Raw genomic sequence first — 24,026 nt, 5'->3', positions numbered from 1 at the left:
TGCGGCCGGCACATCGCGCTGATCCGAAGCCAGGAGTCAGGTGCTTCTCCTGGTCTCCCATGCATGTGCAGGGCCCAAAGACTTGGGCCATCCTCCACTGCCTTCCCGGGCCATAGCAGAGAGCTGGCCTGGAAGAGGGGCAACCGGGATAGAATCCGGCTCCCCAACCGGGACTAGAACCCAGTGTGCTGGCGCCGCAAGGCGGAGGATTAGCCTGTTAAGCCACGGCACCGGCCTTTTCTTTTTTCTTTTCTTTTTTTTTTTTTTTTTTTTTGACAGGCAGAGTGGATAGAGAGAGACAGAGAGAAAGGTTACATTTTTAAATAATATAAATAATTGGATCTGAGAACATGGACTTGTCCTAGCAGTTCAGTCATTCCCATTCCATATCTGAGTGCCTGAGTTCATATCTAACTCTGAATCTTGACTGTAGTTTTCTGATAACACAGTCACTGGAAAGTAGCAGCAATGGCTCAAGTGATAGGGTTATGGCTACTCATGTGGGAGACCTAGACTGTAGTCCTGGATCTTGGTTTTTGCCTCCATCCAGACCCATCTATGGGCAACTGGGTAATAAACCAGCAGATGGGAGCCCTCTCTGTCTGTCACTAGGAGAATTTGAAATCATAAATAGCATGGTATGAATAATGATCTCATGATCTCATTATTCGTGGGTCAAAAGATTTCCCAGACTTTTACTTATTTTTAAAATTTTATTTATTTATTTAAAAGGTAGACTTACAGAGAAAAATGAAGAGGGGGCTCTTCCATCCTCCTGATTTTTGGAGAGCTGACTCAGTCCAGCTGTAAGATAGCTGTGTCTCATACACAGTCTAATACAAATTACTAAAACAAGCACATTGCTGCATATGCATTAATTTGTTACAGTCTAGTCTCCCAAACACATCAACTAATATATCAAAAATATTCTGATGCAATCAAATTTTATAAGAAATTCGCATATTCAAGGGTATATGTTGCCACTTCCTATATCAGTGTACCTGTGCACTAAAATTGAACGTTTAAGTTAATAGATGGAGAGTGATAGAAATCACGTTTCTCATTGTTGGAGAGAGAGGTTACAAACAACAGAAGAAGAGGCTAGAATAACATGTATGCTCATGACTTTGAGTTTGAGGCATTAGTATGACATTGTAGCTTGATTTAGATACAGCAGTTATATATAAAATATTTGTAAATATTTGTATACACATATAATATTTAAAACTTTAGTATAGATAAATATTTCACCTTGTTTATCAACTCAAGCATAAGATCAATTTCTAATATTATTCCCCAGCATTAGTTGGAATGACTACTGCTAGAAGAAATGATTCATTCTAGGGTGGCTAGAGCAACTATGAATCTTTTCAAGACTTACAGGATTTACCCTTTGTCAAATGGAGGTCAGAATCACCCAAGACCTTTATTTTTTAAACTGAATATGACAATTCAGATATCGACAGGCACATTATTTTTTCTCCTTCCATAATTCCATTAATTTACATTCTCTGGCGAATTTCTCTCTCCCTCTCCTTCCCTCTTTCTCTCCATCTCTTCAGATATAAGAACCATAAAAGTTTCTGAACATGTACTCAAAACAAGGTAACCCATAAATGATATGCTATATTCATAGAGCTTTTTTGTCCTCTTTTTAAACTACATTTACAGCTTTTTTTTAAATGGGGATTTCATTTCATAGTTCAGAAAAGAACAAATAAATGTGAATGAATTCATTGGGCCAGGTTTCAGTTACATACTGCCCCTGTAATCTAAGACATGGTTCTAGGAATTACTGCAATATTAAAATTTAGGTATTAGGGTAATGAAAAAGATGCATTGGGTATATACAAGCAACTATTATCATTAATTTTAAAGTTATTTTTCATGAAAAGACATAGTTTAGTTGTAATAATCTTGTGTATGCATGAAAAAGACAATGAAAAAAGGTACCGGATGATGATTCTGTCAAAATAAGAATGGTGCATTGTATACACATTTGATTACACAGCTGCATTTTCAAAAGCATTTTCTACATAAAATCCCATTGACTTCAATTAGAATTTGCAATCTAAGTAGACCATATGGCTGTGCTTAAAAGCAATGAGACTATTAAATTTAATTACTTTTATATGCATCTCACATGGTAAAGGTGCTTGTTAAAGGAGCAGCATTATGTGGGAATTATTTCTAGTAAAAATTGAAAACTAAGAACATGGCTACCGTCTGGTGGTTACTAATTGACAGTCAATTCAACAAGAAAAGTAATTTTCAGTAATACTAAAAAGTACCATGCTGAGAACAGTGTCACTTTGCTAACTTTATTGCTGCTCTATATAACATTATTTGAATATAATGTGAATTAATACTACTGCTCTAAAAGCAAAGTTTTTTTCTGCTTATGCATCACATCTTCTTTCCTTCCATCCCCTTTGTGCATAAGGGAATATATATATATATATATATATACATATATATATACACGTATATATTTCTATATAAATAATATATATTAATAGCCTCATAATTATTTTGTTCATCTTGTTCATTTAAGTTTTCACAAATTTGAAGCCTTAATAAAGGTAAATATGTAATGTAATTGATACATGTGGTTTATGTCTCATTGTGCAAATACAATTTAGACTTCTACAGGAAGTAGTAATATCCATGGTGAGCTCCAACTATTTGTCCCCATGTAATAGTTTGTACCCACTATCACCAGATTGATTAAGTCAACTTTAAAGTAGCCTTAATATCTAAATACGAAAAAAATCTTCAAAAGATAGGTGCTGACACTTTGATGGAGCAGGTTAAGCCTCCATTTTGAATGCATGCAACCCATATCTGAGGGCCTATTAGAATCCCAGATGCTCTACTTTAAATCTACCACCCTGCTAATGTGCCTAATAAAGCAGCAGATGATGTCCAAAGTGTTTGGCCCCATGTCACCCATGTGGGAAACCTGATTGAAGGCCCTGACTCCTGAATTTGGCCTGGCCCAGCCCTGTCTGTTGTGGCATACCCCATCTGAACACTGGTTCAAGAACTGGCTGTTCTGGTTCTCAAGCTGCTGCCTGCTAATGTACCTGGAAAAGCAGCAGCAGATGACCTAAATATGTGAGCCACTGTCACAGATGTAGGAAACCCACTTGGTCTTCAGGCTCCTGGCTTCAGTCTGACAGAGCACCGGCTGCTGTGTCCTTTTTCAGAGTGAACCAATATACAAAAAAATCTCTCTTTCTGTCCCTTTGCCTTTCAAATACATAAATATATCTTTAAAACAATATGGTAAAGTTTGTTCAATTTTTGAAGAATAATATGATTTGCTTTACCATTGTGCTCAACTACTTTATTTTTCTGATTTTGATTCTCTTATAAATCAGTGATTATTTCTAGTCATACAAGGTTGACTGAAGAAAAATGAAAAATGATTATAACTACACATAATAGAATGCAATTAAAGGACCTGACAAATATGTTTTTAAATCACCACAAATTTCATTGTTGAAAAATCCTAACAGATGCATCCTTTCTACTACAGCAGACATTTCTTGAAATATAATGCCAATAATGATGGTTATAGAGATAGTTCATTATAGTGGTACTCTGTACAAGCAAAAGAACTCTCCTGAGCCCCATTTCATGCCCCAATATTTAAAAGAAACAAACTGAAGAACCCTTACACAGTGGTGGAGGGATATTAGCATTCTTCTGTTGTTTTGTTTGTTTTCTTATGGAGGTGGCCCTGCAGCTCTTGATGGGGTACATTTAAAAGGACTGAACCAGTTGCCTTACCTGTTCCACTCAGCAGCTTGTTTCTGCACTTTCTGTGCGTATAACCAATCTTTGAGACACCACAGAACAGGTGACAAGAGAGACCCCCAAACAGCCCCACAAGAAATTGCTAACTCCACTGTGAACAAAACCCTTCTGCGCAACCTTACAAACAACCTTTGCTTGAACATATCTGTATTATTAGTAGAGCTCCTAAAAATGTTTGGAGAGTTGAAAGTATTAATTACACTACAAAAATATTTGCAAGCAATGTATCTCAATTGAAGCACTATTTACAAATATCAGAAGATAATTCCAGATAAATTTATTGGCACTTTGAGGGAAGCCTCTTATGAAGGAAAATTAATTTAATAATCTTTCAAAAAAAGGGTGATGAGAAAGTTAGACACATCTAAAAAAATTATTTTAAGTACTCTGAAAATGACTAATGATGATAACATGCAAAACTAACAGTAGAGTCTTAAGAAGAAAGTGAAGGTTAGATTTTTAAAGTAAAATTCATGATTATTAGGAAGAAAGCACAAGAGAATTTAGAGCATATACTGGACATTATAAAGTATAAATGCATAGAGACAGATAATTGCACATTGATGCATTTTCAACTGTTATAAATTATTTCTATTGAAAATTTAAAAATGTGTTCTTCAATAGAGAGAATGTCTTAACATCATCAATACAGTATAGTTGTAATCAACACCCAGTGCTGTGCACAGGAACAGAATTTTTCTTTTAGATGTTCAAAGTTCAACTAACCTATCTTGAGTTTGTCCTCTGTTGACATAACTTTAGAATTCTGAGATTTGACAGAAATATCTACAATGTAGAGGAGACTTCTGGTGAGCTGTGTATGATATAATATGGAAACACTTCACTGAGAACATACTTGCAGTAGTCACATCTTCAATGGGATAACATGTGAGGCACATTTGTCATTAATTATTAATATTCTTGGATACATAAGCATTTCTATTGATTTTGACTCAGTTAAGAAAATTTCTTAATATTGAAGGAAAACATCATATTTTGAATAGTTGACTATCATTTTCCTTAACTTTATTGTAAAATCATTCTTTAGTTGGTGAAACTATTAGAGATAGCCCAAATAAAAACTCAAATATATTATTGAAATATAACCAATGAAGCTGTCCAATTTTTCAATTTTAAAATATATGGGACAATCCCTTGATTTCTCTCTCTTTAAATATATATGAACTACTATTTATGTATATATACCTAAACCTATTGAAAATGTGTGAAACGTTGCTAGTTTAGAGATAAGAATCATATTTTTGGATTTGAGTTGGGTCTTACTAGTCTGGATTTTTATTGTTGCACAAAAATTTTACAAATATGTCCAGGTCAATTTAGGGATTTTATAAAGTGATGGCATGAAATCTTTGAATTTTTTTTATAGCTTTGGCATGGTTGATAATAAAAAGACAGGATTCTTCTTAACATGAAACCATTTCTCTTTCCTTCACAGAGAGGTATATTTTTCCTAATTTTGGAAGGCATTAAACTCAATTTCATTATGTTATAAATCTATTTGAAAGTATGTTGTACCTGATTTTATATACTACCAAATATTTTATCTGTGACTCATTGCTATTTTTAAAAAACTGAACTGTATTTCCTTCTTTGGAAAGGTCTTGGATCACATTTCTTATTGCTGTGATATATTCTCAAACTTAATTTGAATCTGTCATACCAAAAGAACATAAAGCTATTAATCAAATGGTAGATGCTACCAAATAACTCAGTTATATTAAAGAAGAAACAGGCAGGTAGGAAATTATTTTGCAATAAAAGAATGACTTGGAACAGAATATAGCCCAAAACATACATGTTACCTATTTTGACAGAAATTTGGATACCACAAGCACCATCATTGGAGAGCTTTAAGTAAAAGAGATCCAGACTTCCTTGTTGTCACTAAAGGAAGGTTTTTTTCATATTTATGTAGCTAATGCAATACATAATTAAGTAGGTAGATTTAATCTGTACTCATAAAACATTTAATACATTTCTTATTTATTGTTAGTTTCAAAAATATTTTAAAAACATAACTCACATACAACTCTCCTACTTGAATATGTGTACCTTAGTTATCAAAATATAGAAATATACAAATATGGGGCCAGTATAATGGCATAGTGGGTAAAGCCACCACCTGTGATCCCTACATCACACGTAGGTACCCGTTTGTTTCTCAGCTGCTCCACTTCCAATCCAGCTACTTACTCTAGTGGTCTGGGAAGACAGCAGAGGATGGCTGAAGTTTTTAAGCCCCTGTAGCCATGTTGTAGGCCAGAATGAAACTCTTGGCTCCTGGCTTTGTTCTGGCCCTGCCCTGCCCTGTCTGTTGAGGCTGTTTGGGAAATAAACCAGCAGATGGAAGCCTCTGTGTGTGTGTGTGTGTGTGTTTACCTTCACCTCTACTGCAACTCTGACCTTCAAATAAGTAAATAAATCTCTGAAAAATATACATGTATACAAATAAATGTGGACTATAAAATTTTATGGTTATGATTTTTTTTCATAGAATGTCTTCATTTCTGAGTACCTAGCTATCGAGTTCCTATCTTCTGCAAATGCTGAACTGCAAGGCCCAGCATGTGTATTTTCTCATCAAGTAAACACTCATTCATTCAACAAATCTTTACAATAATACTTTTCTGAAGGTATAATAGATAACATACTTTATACATGATTAAAGTAAGTCTCCGATGTTAAAGTTATTTTTTAAAGTTGATAGTAGGATTTTTTTTTTTTTTGGACAGGCAGAGTTAGACAGTGAGAGAGAGACAGAGAGAAAGGTCTTCCTTTTTCTGTTGTTTCACTCCGCTAGTTGCCGCTATGGCTGGCACGTTGCTGCCGGCGCGCTGCACCGATCCGAAGCCAGGAGCCAGCTGCATCTCCTGGTCTCCCATGCGGGTGCACGGCCCAAGGACCTGGGCCATCCTCCACTGCACTCCCGGGCCAGGATTTTAACCCAAAAATGTTTCAATATAAAGTATAATTATAGAATTTCTGACTCAGTCTCTCACATGTACAAGCATCCTTAGTTTACTTGTGATTCCCTCAATGTTGTTTGTATTTTTAGTCATTTCCTCATAGCCTATCACAAGGCAGACATCAAAACTCAGAATGTTAGCTTGATTTCCTACAGCGTGGAGTGATTTGGAGCTAAGCTAAGCAAATACAGAAAATGCTGATAGTCACTACAGTCTAGATGTGTCAAGGGACAGAGACGTTTTGCTCAGTCTGTGGAGAGAATGGAGAATTACAGAGACCTTGTTTTGAATATTGGGCCTCTAGAACTGTGAAACAAACCGACTGTTGCTTAAAGCCACCAGGGTTATGGTCATTGCTATAATAGCAACCATAAACTAACACATTCCTCATGTTCTACATATGCTGCACTTGGCCATTGAGAAAGTGGTATCTTCCCACAGTGTAGAATGTAGTGCAATGGAAGTAATAGACATTACAAAACAGTATCTTATGGGGTAAAAGGAATTATGTTGATATAGTGATTTCTTTATTAGCAAATATAGACAAATTTTCTTTTTCTTTTTATTTGACAGATAGAATTACAGCCAATGAGAGAGACAGAGAGAAAAATCTTCCTTCCATTGGTTCACTCTCCAAATGGCTGTGATGGATGGAGCTGCACCAATCTGAAGCCAGGAGCCAGGAGCTTCTTCCTGGTTTCCCACACGGGTGCAGGGGCCCTCCACTGCCCTCCCGGGCCACAGCAGAGAGCTGGACTGGAAGAGGAGCAACCAGGACTAGAACTGGCGCCCAAATGGGATGCCGGCGCTGCAGGTGCAGGATTAACCAAGTGATCCACAGCGTCGGCCCCCGACAAATTTTCTTAACCAAGAGTTCAAAAAAGCATTAATTGCTTAATATACTGGTTTAAATCATACATGATGAAAAGTAGGCCCTGTTATGGAATGTTGTGAATAACATCCTCCAAACTACTACTGGAAACTAAAATTGCTTGCTGTAGTAGCAAATTACATGATTTCCTTACCCCAGAAATGGACCTACAGTTATTACAGCCAGAGAATGAATATCCCCTTACACGAGAAGTATGATTAGATTGCACGTGTTGAGAAGAGGTGCTTATCCTGATTATTTGGGAAGGATGCAAAGGCAATCGCATATATCTTTATAGGAGAAGCAGAGAATGTTTGGAAATATACTAAAAAAAATCATGTGAATCTGGAAATAGCTTGTACTAATACAGTCACAAATCAAGAAATGGGAATGTGGAAGTCACAAGAAACTGAAAGAGGCAAGGAACAGTCTTCCCCAGACACCCCAGAAGGAGTATAGACCTTCCAGAATTCATATTTAGAATTTCTAGTATCTATAAGATAATATTTGGGTATTTTGCCTGATTTAAACCACCACGCATGTGAAAATGTGTTATAGCAGCCATAGGAAACTAACGCAGTCTTAAACAGCAAAAGGTAGAAGGCTAGCCACAAAAGTGGGACACTGCTTCATGTATAGAATACTAAAGAAGGGGCAATGCAAATAACTACCCCATGAAGATTATAAAATTTCATCATTTTGATTTCACTGCAAATGTTATTTATTATGATAGAGTGTATAACACAATGTAATACTTTTCATATCCTGCTATAGAGAAATATTCAAACACAACATTTTAAAAGTTGAATAATATATTTTTAGATGTTGTTGAGTTTAAGTACAAAACATAAACCCAGATGGAAATGGATACTGTTGTTAAACAGAATCCATAATGTTAAGGCCTATGTTCTGAAGATAAATATTTCTTCAGCCTTATACACAAAGTCATCTAAAAATCTGTTTACTTTTTCCCCATTATATATTTTTTCATTTGTCTAAACATATCCTTTTGTTGTCATTTTAGTGGATATGGAAGAGCAAATGAAAAAAGAAAGATTTAATGGTATCTCCACCAATTAGTAGATTTTTGAAATTAATATTACTTTAAAAGTGATATGATGAATCCAAGTGATAAATGGGCATTTCTTCTTGTTTTGTATTATTTCCAGAGTAGCTATTCTTATAATTTTAAAACGTATTCTTTTGTGATTTTTCATAACATATGCATCTCAAACACTAACAATAACATTTTATTACTCATTGTTTGATAGTTACAGAATACTCCTCTTTATATTAATATTATTATAATTCAGTTAAAATCTAAGAAATTTATGTTACAGTGTCAAACAAAATATTTTGTACGTAGGAAATTTAACTAGAAATTTAAAACACAAATATTAACAGTTCATAAACCAATAGCAATGTTTGCTAAGATCTGAATATCTTTATTTTTAAAGATTTATTTATTTATTTGAAAGGCAGAGTTACAGAGAGGCAGAGGCAGAGGCAGAGAGAGAAAGGTCTTGCATCTGCTGTTTCACTCCCCAGAGGGTTGCAACCGCTGGAGCTGCTCCAGATCCGAAGCCAGGAGCCAGGAGCTTCTTCTGGGTCTCCCACGTGGGTGCAGAGGCCCAAGGACTTGGGCTATCTTCTGCTGCTTTCCCAGGCCATATCAGAGAGCTGGATAGGAAGCAGAGCAGCTGGAACTTGAACTGGCACCCATATGGGATGCTGGCATTGCATGCAGCAGCTTTACCTGCTAAGCCACAACACTTACCCCCTGAATATTTTTACACAAGAAATATCTTCTTTGAATTGTTCAAGAATAGATAATTTCATGAGACCTATGCTGGCACAAACAGAATAAACCAATATTAATATGAGTTTCAACAAAAGGAAAAGTATGTTTTGGAGAAAATTCTGAAAATATGGCTGGCATTGGATTTATCCTTATTGAGCTTAAATTTCTTACAATTCAACCATTCTTTTTGGTTAATGTTTTCCATCTCTAGCAGGTACATGGTATTAGATAATTATAATACACCTATATTTTATATGATCTTTATTCACACAGAAGTAAATCCTAGGTAATGGGGCAAGCATTTGATGAAGTAGTTAGAATAGAACATGGGACGTTTGCCTCCCACATCAGAGGGTCTGGGTTTGAGTTTCACATCCGCTACTAATCTGGTTTTCTGTTAGTTTGTATGCTGGGGGCAGTAAGTCATGGCTCTAATATTTGTTTCCCTGGTTCCCAAATGGGAGTCATTAATTGAGTGTTAGCCTCCCAGTTTTAGACAGGCCCAGCCTAGCAGTTGTGGGCAATTGGGGAGTTAATCATTGGATGTACAATCTTTCTTTGCCTGTCCTGTCGCTGTCTGTCTCATCATAAGAAAATAACAAATGTATATACTTGTGGGCATGTACACACTCATGTGTGTGTGTGTATGTGTGTGTGTGACTATTCTGAGATATGTGAGGTGAATGGCCATCTTTGGCAAACTAACTTACAATACTTTTTAAAAAGAAATGCCTATAAATCTAAATGACGTATAATCTAGAGGAATAAACATAAGTAGCTGGCCGTCCTTTGATTTTTGAGATTTTTTCCCCCAAACTTCTGAAAAACTGTACATACTAGAACATTATTCAAATAATTATCTCTTCAGGTATATTTCAGGCTATTTTAAACATCAAATAATGTTATATGTTTTTGGTAGTTGGTTGTATAAGTATAAATGATTTAGTAAAATTACTAATTTTCCTTACTAATAGTTCTTTGGCCTATTAAGTATTTGAGAACATTATATATCTCCAGACACAAACTGTCATCATTTTAAAATAAACCTTTCTTGAATAATGGAAATTATAGCTTCTAAGAACATATGCAAAGATTAGGCCAAATAAGATTTGTAATAGCTGGGGGATTGATAGGGGATAGATAGTAAGATATTCCATTAAAGGTAAAACATAGTTAGCTAAATGTTAATAAACATAGTTGTCTCATTTTTGAATTCATTTAGCTCATGGTTCACCAATTCAAGTGAGAAGGTAAATGTGAGTAAAATTTTTTTTCTTAATCCCTTTCTATGCATTCATACAATAGCCAGCATAGAATACAATTCCAAAAAAATCAATCTCAGTGATGTTATAAAAATTAGAAATTCTCCCCATTGCCATTTGATAAATGCCTATCTTTTATTATCAGTTTCCAGTATGTCAATAATTCATTCATTTCAGTTTATTTCTTACATCTTTGTCTTTGTAAAAAATGGGAATAAAACTGCATGATTACTGGATGATATTAGAAAATCTCTAACATCAGATCCTTGAGTTCTACTAGTAGTTTAAAAACTAGTATAACATTTCCATCATAAATTGCAGCCTATGCAGGTTCAACATGAGCATCACATTGAGCAATAGAGACACTTGGTATGCTGGTTCTACAGAAACTCAGTGTAAATCTACTATGTGAGTGATGATGACCTAATTGCATGAAACATCACCTACTGCTTCCTAGGGGGAACATTATCAGGACTCTGAAATCAAGAGCTGAGCCAGTACTGGAACCCTTAAATTGATACCTGCTATGATACGTGGGTGTCCTAAGAAATTCTTGAACTTCTATGTGGAACACTCACACCAATATTATACATTTTTACTTAAAAATTTATTATGTGAAAAGGTAATGTATAATTGTCTTTAGTCATAAAATAATTTATAGTATTTTATAAAATAATTTATGATAATTTATAAAATTACAATGGTAGAAGTTTTCATATTTTTAAAAATAGTATTAAATGTATTTATATTTTCTACTTTGAATATGCTAGGTGAATAAATTCCAAAGAAAAAGCAGCTTCATTATGATGTCTCTTCATTTCTTTGGATGTACATTTCCATAATTTAAAATACTTGGGTTTAGACAATCAAAGTCCTCTTTCAGAATTTATGATTTGCAATTCAGACTGACTGTCCAAAGGAAAGAAATGTGAATATTTTTCTAAAACTTTTATTAAAAGAAAGCTATTTCTACCAAATTATATTCTAAAGTATGCAGAACTTTCACAATTATGTTACTGAGCTGATCGTGGTAGGTACCTTATCTTTCCAATCTTTGTCATCTTAATTTACATAGATCAGATAAGGAAATAGTTTCATAAATCACTATTTGAGTTTACATTAACCATCAAAAATAACTTTTTTCCATCAAACACAAAGTAGCACACATATGCAATTTATATTCAAAATCTCCTTCTGAAGTTTAGAGTATGTCGAAGTCTTTTACAATTTACAAAAGAATCAATATATTTGAAGGAAAAGTAGTATTCCCAGATAAATCAAACATTATAATAGTGTTAGATTTCACCTTTAAGTATCCATCATTTGAAGAACTTTTTGCTTAATGACAAAGCATGTGTATCACAAATAACCCAAGAAAGTATGTGTACATATTTTATCATACATATGTGTGTGTGTGTGTATAAATTATGTATCCTATGTCTGTAGAAAAATTTTAGTTACAGAATAGTTTTCCCAAATTATTTGGCAACCAGGACACTTATTATTTTAAACAATTATTTTAAAGTGGACAATTCCATTTATTAAGTAAATCACACCGTATGTTCATTTTTTTCTTTAAATTGTGTTTAATATAAGAAATATGTTAATAATAATAAAACAATAATAATGCTGGTAAACACAAATATAATGACACAATAATAGTGAGGGGAATAGCTAGACAAGAAAATATATATGTTAATGTCTGAGTTTGTGGACTCAAGAGGTTTCCATAGCCTTAGTAGCTCATGACAAGAGCATTGAGTTACCAATGACATCATAAATAAGAGTGCCAATTGTTAAGTCAACAGCAGGAGTCACTGTGCATTTGCTTCCGATGTAGGACCTCTGCCCTTAATGTATTCTACTATGAGAATTAAAGGTAAAACTAGTCTTCAAACAGTACTTTACACTTTGTGTGTCTCTGTGAGTGCAAACTGTTGAAATCTTTACTTAGTATAAAGTTGATCTATTAAATTATCTTTAAACATAATTAAAAATGAATCTTAATGAAGAATGGGATGATGGTTTTGAAGAGGGAGTAGGAGGTGGGATGGTTTGGGGGTAGGAGGGCAGGTATGAAGGGAAGAACCACTATAATCCAAAAGCTGTACTTATGAAATTTATATTTTTTAAATAAGTTTTCTATAAAAAAGAAAATATATCTTTAAATTGAAATAGAATTAAAATATCTTACAAATCCATCAAGATATCTTAAGTAAAACATGCATTTTCTGAAAATGTGATTGCCAAACAAAATTCATGACAAAATTCTTAAAAGGAAAAGCTGATATATAAGAGTACAGGAAACTAAAATAATACTAATAATGAATCTCTATGATAACAATTGTGTGACTGTGCAGTGATTTATTTGTAAGTCAGATGGTCCCCTCAGAAATTCACAGGGGAAAACTATGATCTAGATAATAGAAGATGCATTAGAAACTAAGGATAATTATAAAGAATATACCAATGAAATATAACAAATTTGAAAACACATTCTATTTCATCTATTATCTACATTTCTTTTTAGACATTAGAATATATTTGTGGGATTTGTCCTTAATGTGTTGTCCAATGTGAAGTAATGCTATAACTAGTACTGAAACAGTATTTTATACTTTGTGTTTCTATGTGGGTGCAAACTGATGAAATCTTTACTTAATATATACTAAATTGATCTTCTGTATATAAAGATAATTGAAAATGAATCTTGATGTGAATGGAATGGGAGAGGGAGCGGAAGATGGGAGGGGTGCGAGTGGGAGGGAAGTTATGGGGGGGGAAGCCATTGCAATACATAAACTGTACTTTGGAAATTTATATTTACTAAATAAAAGTTAAAAAAAGAATATATTTGATGTGACTTTTTTTTACATTTTTTTCTAGCACAAGTAGTAACTGAAAGCCTTGGGATCCTAGAAGTTTTATAAACTGTGGCAAAAATAAAAGTATCATATCAGCACATCAGAAACAAGTAGAAAAAGAGTGACAGTGAATCTTGTGTAGAGCCACCTATCATTACCAGAATATATTGCAGCCATCGTTTGGCATTGAGATCCTTTCCCTCCTACACACTTTTTCTTTTAAAACAAGTTCAGAAAAGAACAGATATTGAGTATTTCAAAAAGACAAAATTTCTCATTGTTCTCAATTCATGATCAAACTGTCCTGATATAACTCCTTCTTTTGAGCAGCTCATGGGTGATATTACTAGATATTATGGAAATCTAATAATGCCTATATAAGCTTTCATAAAATAATAATATGTATGTTCTGATAATACTAATATACTAATATACCAAATGGCAGGATAATGAGTGAGGAAATGTCAGTTATAAGTAAATCAACACATACATTCTGTAAAATATATTAAATGTCAGAAATTAAAAGCTATGCAATAGGAATGTAGAAATTATGAAAAAACAGCATATCATATATTAACCATTAAGAAGTTCTTAACATATCACATTAGGTTTACATATATTGAACTGTGAAGTTGGTTTCTCATGTCTGACAAGAATCAATAGTTCAACCCTGAATCCTGCAGAAACCCATTACTAACATTTTTGTTGAGTCCCTGCTTGGGTTTTGAGTTTGTCAAACTGGCAGTAAACTTAGGAAGATAAAGGACAGAAAACTCTTGGAAATAAAGTTAGAATAGAGAGTATGGAAAAATTTAAACCAATGACATTTTATTATTTAAAATTGGTTTTAGGTAAGAGGAATTGCATCTTTGTAAACATTTTAACAATTCATATGCTCTCTTTTCTGTGGTATACAGCAACCAGTTCACTGATTTTCCAAATGCCAAGCAGATAGCCACCATTCAATTCAATCCTAACACTAGCTACCCAGAGTTAGTACAGGCTTCTCATTTTAGGGGCTCAGTCTCACAAGACTCGGCTCCTCTTCATCTTCAGAGTTTTTTTGCACATTCTGAGTCTTAGGGATTTCTACCTGTTACCAGGGATGCCCATAACCCACTTCTCTGAATCAGTAAGTTGTTATGAATTTTTAAAGATTTATTTATATTACTTGAAAGTCAGTTACACAGAGAGAGAAGGAGAGGCCGAGAGCGAGAGAGAGAGAGAGCGGGAAAGAGAGAGAGAGAGAGAGAGAGAGAGAGATCTTCCATCTGCTGGTTCACTCCCCAGTTGGCTGCAATGGCTAGAGCTGCACTGATTTGAAGCCAGGAGACAGGAGCTTCTTCCTGGTCTCCTATGTGGGTGTAGGGGCCCAAAAATTTGGGCCATCTTCTACTACTTTCCCAGGCCATAACACGGAGCTGGATCAGAAGTTGAGCAGCCGGGTCTTGAACTGGTGCTCATATGGGATATCAGCACTGCAAGTGGTGGCTTTACCTACTGTGCCACAGCACCAGTCTCATGTTGTTATGATTACTAACCCGCTCGGGAATACATTTTATTTTTTTTTTCTGGTTTGTTATAAAGGATTTTTTTTTTAATTTTCAATTATCTTTATATACAGAAGATCGCTTCAGTATATACTAAGTAAAGATTTCATCAGTTTGCACCCACACATAACCACAAAGTGTAAGAATATTGTTTCAGTACTAGCTATATCATTACTTCACCTTCAACAACCTATTAAGAACAGATCCCACATGGGAAGTAAGTACACAGTGACTCCTGATGTTGTTTTAACAATTTAACACTCTTGTTTATGGCGTCAGTAATCTCCCTAGGCTCTAGCCATGAGTTGCCGAGGCTATGGAAGCCTTTAGGGTTCGCCATCTTCGATCCCATTCCGACAAGGCCATAAAAACCTTGTTTTTTTTTTTTTAAATTGGAAATTACATAGAAAAATAATCAATCTTTATTTTTAAAAAAATTATTTTGCAGAATCTCGGTCATTAATGTGATGTACACTGTTATTTAATGCTATAACTAGTACTCCAACAGTATTTTTTTCATTTTGTATTGCTATGGGAGGGCAAACTGTTGAAATCTATATATATACTAAACTGATTTTCTATATATAAAGAGAATTGAAAATGAATCTTGATGGGAATGGAAGGGGAGAGCAAATGGGAAAGGGGAGGGTTGCGGGGGGGGGAGTTGTGGGGGGGGGGCTTTGTAATCCATAAGCTGTACTTTGGAAATTTATATTCACTAAATAAATAAAAAAAATAAAGGATATTGTAAGACATAATAAGTGAAAACCAGATTTAGAGGTGCATAGACACAGTTCCAGAAGAGTCTCAATATATATGTGTGTGTGTGTGTGTGCTTAAATTTACTGTGAATAAGCAAAAGTTCCATTAATTGTACCCTAAAAGCTATATTTAAAGTGAAAAAACAGTATTTGATTCAGTTGTTTGTACATATTTATGATAATGTGGAATTTTAAAAATGATAATTCATTCAAGTCAGAGCTCTCCAGCCAGAGTGGCAAGAAGGGGCTGTTTCAATATACAGTATGATGTGTTTTGGAAAAACTATAATTAATAGAACTAAAATCAAATTTGAGAAAATTCTGTCACTCTGAAATATTACACTGTGATACAGGACAGACAAAACTTCAAAAACAACCCTTTTCAACTGATTTTTTTTTTTTTACTTTTTTATCCACAATTTTGCCTTTCCAGTAGTGACATATAAATTTGATCAGAATGAATGTGATTTTTCAGATCTGGTTTGTTTTATGAAGTGTAACATACTTGACCTTAATTAGAGATCTTGCTTATACCAATAGCTAGTTCTTTTCTGAGTAACACTTGACCTTATGGATACACCACAGAGTATTTATTTATTCATCAGTTAATGGACATTGAATTCCTTTTAATTTGGATACACTGAAAATGATTATGATGTATTATCATATTTTAATTAAAACATTAAGTGTTTATTGATATATTATTTTACATTTAATGTACAAATAAAATATATGAAGCCAGTGCCGTGGCTCACTTGGTTAATCCTCTGCCTTCAGTGCTGCCAGCATCCCATATGCACCGGTGCTTGGGCCCCTGCACCCACATGGGAGACCAGGAGAAAACACCTGACTCCTAGCTTCGGATCAGCATAGCTCCGGCCGTGGTGGCCATTTCGGGGGGGGCGGGGGTGAACCAACGGAAGGAAGACCTTTCTCTCACTGTCTAACTCTGTCAAATAAATAAAAAAATAAATAAAATATGTTAAGAATAAAGATATCAAAAAACGTTTCATGTGCTTACTTACAATCCATAATACTTAATCAGTAAAGTCTTCTCAAATCTACACACAATTTTCTATCAGGTTGCTTATTTTCTGACTATTTAGGTTTTTGAAATTTCTTATTTATATCTAAAAATGTATGAGACATAAAAATTATGCATGTTTATGGTGTTCTTTGTGAGTTTTACTACATGGAGTTATTGTATAATATCAAAACTATATATAGCATTTACCATTTCTTTACCATGAAACATACAAAACCCTGCCTCCTAGGATTATATCATTTTCTATAGTAACTGTGCTTGAAACAGAATCCCAAAACTTCTTCCTCTATCTAGATATAACCTAATATCCATCAATCAACCTTTCCCCCAGCTCCCCCTCCCCACATCCATCCCTATCCTCTGGTAACCACTATTATATTTTTAACCTTTAAGAAATCACCTGTTTTCAGACTCCACGTGTGACTGAGATCATGTTATATTTGTTTTACTGTGCTTGGCTTATTTCACTTAATAAAATCACTTCCAGTTCCGTACATGTTTTTATAAATGACAATATTTAGTTCTTTTTATGTCTGGGTAATATTTCATTGTGTGTATGTACTGTATTTTCTTTATCTATTCTCAAATAGCCAGAGGTGCACAAGGCTAAAGCCAGGATCCAAGAACAACATTGTGGTATACTGCATGGATGGCTGGTGACCAAGTACTTGGATCATTCTTTGCTGCCTTTTCAAGTACCATAACAGGAAGCTAGATCAGAAACAGAATCAGCTGGGACATAAGCTGTCACTCTGATAGGGCTGTTGAACCTGGTGCACCACAGCAGTGACCTACTTTTGCTTTTTTTTTCTTCTTTGATGGAAGCGTTGATGGCTACACATTTCCATCTTAGTACTGCTTTATTCTGTATCCTGTAAGTTTTGGTGTGTTGTGTTTCCATTTTCATTCATTTCAAGATATTTTAAAATTTATTCCTTGATTTATTTATTTATTTATTTATTTATTTATTTTTAGATTCATTGATTCTTCAGGTGTGGTGGAATGAGAAGGCCATGCCAAGATGGCTGCTGGCAAGCAAGTGTCAGTTACTCAGGGATAGCTTTGAAACCCACCTGGCAACAGAGCCTGCCTGGCAACAGGCTGTGATTGGATGACTTTAGATACTGCCTGGCAACAGGCTGTGATTGGTTAGGGCATAAACCGCCCCTTGACCAGATTGGCTGCCTTGGCTATTTAAGCTGCTATACCAACTGAAATAAATGAGTCTGCAGGCTGCTCACCTCTGGCCAGCTTTCACCCAACTCCCGAGGTCTGTGTGGTGACTCCACACCTCTTGCCCCCACCATGTTCCTCCTCTCAGAATGAATCCACCTCAACATTCAGGAATAAGCTGTTTAAGGCCCATATGTTAGTGTAGTTCTAAAGTTTCTCTTGTTATTGGCTGCTGATTTTACAGTGCATGGTTGAAAAGTTATTCCATATGATTTCTATTTTTTTTCACTTTGTTGAGACTTGTATGATCTATTATAATACTCTTTCTTGAAGAATGTCCCATGTGCTGTTGACAACAACATGTATTCTGAAGCTGTGCAATCTAAAGTTCTGTGGATGTCTATTAGGTCAAATTGATTTAGGGTGCAATTTAATTCCTGTTTCTTTGTTGATCTTCTATTTAAATGAATTGTCCATTTTTTTTCAATAAGATTCATTTTTAATTATCTTTATATACAGAAGATCAACTTAGTATATACTAAGCAAATATTTCAACAGTTTACACCCACACAGACACACAAAGTATACACACAAAGACACACAAAGTACTGTTTGAAGACTAGTTTTATCATTAATTCACATAGTACAACACATTAAGGACAGAGATCCTACATGGGGAGTAAGTGCACAGTGACTCCCATTGTTGATTTAACAACTGACACTCTTATTAGTGGGGTGTATTATTTCATTGGAGTTTATATCTCTCTTTATGACTGTTAATACTGCTTTATTTATTCTGGTGCTCCAAGATTTGGTTCATAAATGAGTGTTATTTCTCCTTGTTGGATTGAACCCTTTATAATTATATAATGATGAGCTTGGTCTCTTGTTACTGCTTTTGATTAAAATCTATTTTATTTGAAAGAAGTGTGACTATTTCTACTTTATTTCAGATTTCATTGCATGAAATATATTGCTCCATTCTTTCATTTTCAGTTATGTATGTCCTTAGAGACAAAGTGAGTTTCTTGCAAACAGAATATTATTGGGTTCAGTTTTTTTTTTAATTCAGTCACTCAAATTCATCTAATTGGATAATTTAACCCATTGATATTTAAGGCAATTTTGGCTATGTAAGGTATTACTACTGCCATTTTGATGCTTGTTTTGCATTTTTATTATAGTTCCTTTCTTTGTCCCTAAATTAAATCTTCATTTGTTGCTATGTGATTTTTCCCCAATGGTGTACTTTGACCCCTTGCTTTTGACAAGTCTTTGCACAGATTTGTGTTTGTGTTTAACTTAATGCTTGTAAAATATGGTAGCTATCAGGGACTATAATAATGTTCCTTGATATAACAAGAATGTAACATTGATTATCAAGATAGGGAAAAAGACAAGCAAAAACAAAGAGATAAGTATTCACAAAAAACAATACTGTGCTTCATTCTTTCCCATAATTTTGATCTTATATTTTACTTTTTAATTAGCTTCTGTCTCTTCACCTTTTCATGTATTGACTATGATTCTTTTAGATTTCACATAAATATACTTCATTTACACACCTTGTTTACAATAATAGGGCATTATGTATTTCTCAGTATAGTTACTCTTAGCAGTGAATTTTCTAACTTTCGCTGTTTTATTCTTACTCATTAGCATATTTTTCTTTCAGTTTGAAGAACTCTTTTTAGCATTTCATATAACATGTCTGGAGGTGATAAATTCAGTTTTAGTAAAGGGATTTTTTTTTCTATTCCTCATACCTGAAGGATAGCCTTGAAGGATATCCTATTCTTGACTGGCAACTTTTTCTTCAGAATTGTGGAAGTCTCATCCCATACCTCCTGTCCTGTAATGTTTCTGCTGAGAAATACACAGTCAGGTGAATTGCCATGACTTCATGAATTATTTGCTTTTTTTTCTTGCAACATTGAGGGTCCTCTCCTTATCTTTAACCTTGTAGAGCTTGATTATATGCCATGGATTCAACTTGGTTGGGTTGTATCGGATTGGTGGCCTCTGATCTCTCTGTACCTTTTGATAGTGGTTTTCTCCAGATCTGGGACATTTTCTGTCATTATCACTTAAATGTTCTTCTTGCCCCTCTGAGATTATCAAGTATCTTTCAAATCCCAGTAATGCCAATATTTGTTTTCCCTGCTATCCCATTATGTTCCCAAAACTGTCTTCATTTCTCTTGATTCTTTTTTTTTAAAAAAATGTATTTATTTATTTGAAAAGCAGAACTACAGAGATAAAGAGAGGTAGAGGAAGAAGTGGGAAAGTGACAGGGAATGGGCGAGCTCTTCCCACACTGCAAGAGCCAGTTCTGGGCCATAATGAAACTAGGGGTCAGGAACTCCATTATGGTTTCCTATATGGGTGGCAGTGCCCAAGTACTTAGGCGGCATTCACTGCCTTCTCAGGCACATTAGCAGGAAGCAGGATTGGAAACAGAGTAGTCAGAACTTGAACTGGCACTCTGATATGAGATTCAATGTTGCAAGCAGCATTTAACCTCCTGTGCTGCAATACTCCAGCCCTTTGATACATTTTTCCTTTTTTCCCCTTCAACAGTTTTTCAGGTTGCCGGTGTTCAAACCCACGAATGCAGACTGAAAATAGTTACTTCTAATGAAGTACAAAGTAGAAAAATGGTGCACAGTTTCAAAGTCTGGATCATAAAAAGCACTGTGGTGTTCTCTTTGTTCTCCATTTAGGTTTACTTTCTCTGTAGGAAAACAGATGCCGTGTCATGAAGACACCTTTATAGCATACGGAGTGGTATACACAGCAAAGAACTGAGATGGTCACTGGACAACAGTCAAAAGGAAAAGTTGCCTTCCATCCATAATCCTGTGTTGACTCATTTCTGAAGAGCATTCTCCAGACCTTCTGATGACTGTAGCTCCCACCAACATTACAACCACCACCACATTAAACACAGTCCTGAACCACCTATATAAACCACATCCAAATCTTGACCCACTGAAATTATGAGATCATAAATGTGCACAGTTGTGAGCACCAAATTTTAAGGCAATTTGTTTGCATCAATAATTATTTAATACAACAACTCAAATATGAGTCTCAGTTGCTCTTCTAAGTATCTGTAGAATTGAAGTTAATGAGCTGCACTTTCCTATGTCCTGGAAAACACCATTATCTAAAAATATGCATTCCATTTGGAGGGCTTCTTTTAAATCAAAGTATGCTTTTTTCAATCTTTTTTCAACATTCTTAGTTGTGACTAATGATGGATCAACTCACTTGTGACGAAGAAAATTCTCAGAAAAAGAAATTCTCAGTTAAATCATAGTGTACATATTCTTTGAGATAAACAATCAAAGCTAGTCATTTATGTGAATGCATAAATGAACTTCTCATAAGAAATTAATCTCACATATGTTTCAGGATAAAATACAATTCACAGTGAGGTAATAAGAATTCATTTCTTAATTTATGCTTCACAAATATGATTTATTTGACATAGAGATGAAAAGTAATCGGAGCATTTTGGTTTCTTTAATCTTGAATTACTTTAATACCAATATGCCTTAAATACTTTACACTCAGTACGATATCAATCAAGATGTTTAGCAGCATCAAAAATATCAATGTCTTTTTTCAAGCTGTTAAATCTGGAGAAAAAAAAGGAAATTATAAATTTTCTAAGAGTTTTCATTTGAAACATATATCCTAACCTCCACACAGTTTTTTAACAATGTTTATTTATCCTAATCTATATTTCCAATTTACATTTTTCATGAATAGTTAATATTAATTTTAAAATATTCATTCTCTGCTGTACAATTTCAAATATTATATTCATTTTAAGCTATTAATGACTTACATAATCAGTCTTAGGTTACTTACAGAAATGCTAATTTTCACGTTTAGTTCTGCATTGTTAGGGCTGTTTCAATGTTACCTTAAAGATACATATGTAATCTAAAGCTCAAGACACTCAAATTGGCATTTTCCATATAGATTTATGACTGCTGAGAAGCAACTGAAAAACCAATGATCTTTTTACCATTGCTGAAAATAAATTCAAGCACAGACAATGACTAGTCAACCATGAAATTGTGCACTTAAGGGGACTTCACACTGACAACAGAAATGCTGAAGGGAATTTATAGATTCTTGCTAGGATCTCATCTGCTGAGTATCGTTCTGCAAAATCTCTTCTGCGATCTGTTTGTAGTGAAAACAATGGAATATCCATTTGTTGTTTCAATGTTTATTCTCGAGACTTATCTTGATCAAGGATATTTCAGGTTTAAAAAGGCTGTAACCTATATTTTTACTTCAAATTTCTCAAGGAAATGCTATTTTGAATTATAAGGGTAGTCAAATCTTGGGAAATAGCATGTAAGTATAAAATGTATTCCAGAAATATCAATAAATGTTAGTATATTTATATGTACATAAAATACACTGACTAGTTCAAGATAATCCTGAGAACAAAAGCCATTGGTATAGTTACTATGTAAAAATTATGAAGATCAAGAAAATTAAGGCAGAAGGGTTAAGTAGATTGTTCATACTGAAGATCATGTAGAGTGTGTTTTCTGTACTTGATTTATTTCACCTAACATAATGTCTCCAGGTATATCTATTTTGTGACAAGTGAAAGGATATCATGATTTTTTTATGACTGAGTAGCCTTTCAATGTATGTGTGTGCATATGTGTGTGTATATATATATATATATATATATATATATATATATATCACAGTTTCTTTCTCCATTCATCTCTGAATGGACACTTAGGATGGTTCCTGGTTACTGTGAATATTACTGCAATAAGTATGAAAGTGTACTTGCCTTTTTGACTTGCAAATTTTATTTCCTTTGATAGTTGGAATCTGTAGAATGTTAGGTCAATTTATAGTTTGTTTCAAGAACATCCCATGTACTACACTATTCCCATTTATGTTACAGCCAATGGTGTGAAAGATTTCCCATTTCTTTGCATCCTAACCAGCATTTGTCACTTTCTTTTTGTATTTTCAAAAATAGTCATTCTAATTGCGGTGAGATTATGTTTCAGAGATTTTGATTTACATTTCTCTGAAGATTTGTGATATTAAGCATTTTTGCATATATCTGTTGACCAGTTGCATATCTGTTTGTGAGCAATATCTATTCAATTCTTTAGCTAATTGGTAAACTAGAGTAGTTGTTCATTTGCTATTGTGTAACTTGAATTCCTTATAAATTCTGAATATTATTGCTGTGCAGAAGCTTTTTAGTTTGATATAATCACACTGATGGACTTTTTCTTTAGTTTTCTGTGCTGTAGCAGTCATATCAAAAAGTCATTCCCAGCCCATACTCCTGAACAAAGTGCTTCTCCATTGTTTTTTTCTAGCAGTTTCATAGTTTTTGTTATCATATTTAATCCCTAATATATTTGAGTTGATATTTGTAAATGATGAGACATAAATATGTAGTTTCATTTCTGATCATGGATATATGTTTTCCCACTGACATTTATTTGAAGAGATTATCATTCCTCAATTTTTGTTCTTGACTCCTATGTCCAAATAGTTTCTAATCTGTTCCATTGGTTTGTGTGTCTGTTTTCTGCTAATTCCATGTTGTTTTAGTTAATATAACTTTCTGGTATATTTTGAAGTAAAGTAGTGTAATGTATTTAGCTTTATTATTTTACTAAGAGTTATTTTGGCCAATCGAGTTCTTCTATGATTCCATACACAGCTCGAGATTTTTTTTTCATTTTTATAAAGTTTTCATTGTATTTTGTTGAGAATTTCATTGAGTCTGTAGATTTAGTTGGATAATATGGAAAGTTAAACAATATTGACTCTTTTAATCTGTGAACCCAGGATATCTTTCCATTTCTTTGTATTCTCTGAA

This window comes from Lepus europaeus, chromosome 15 (assembly GCF_033115175.1).
Source record: "Lepus europaeus isolate LE1 chromosome 15, mLepTim1.pri, whole genome shotgun sequence".
NCBI lineage: Eukaryota > Metazoa > Chordata > Mammalia > Lagomorpha > Leporidae > Lepus > Lepus europaeus.
This window is presented reverse-complemented; position numbering follows the sequence as displayed.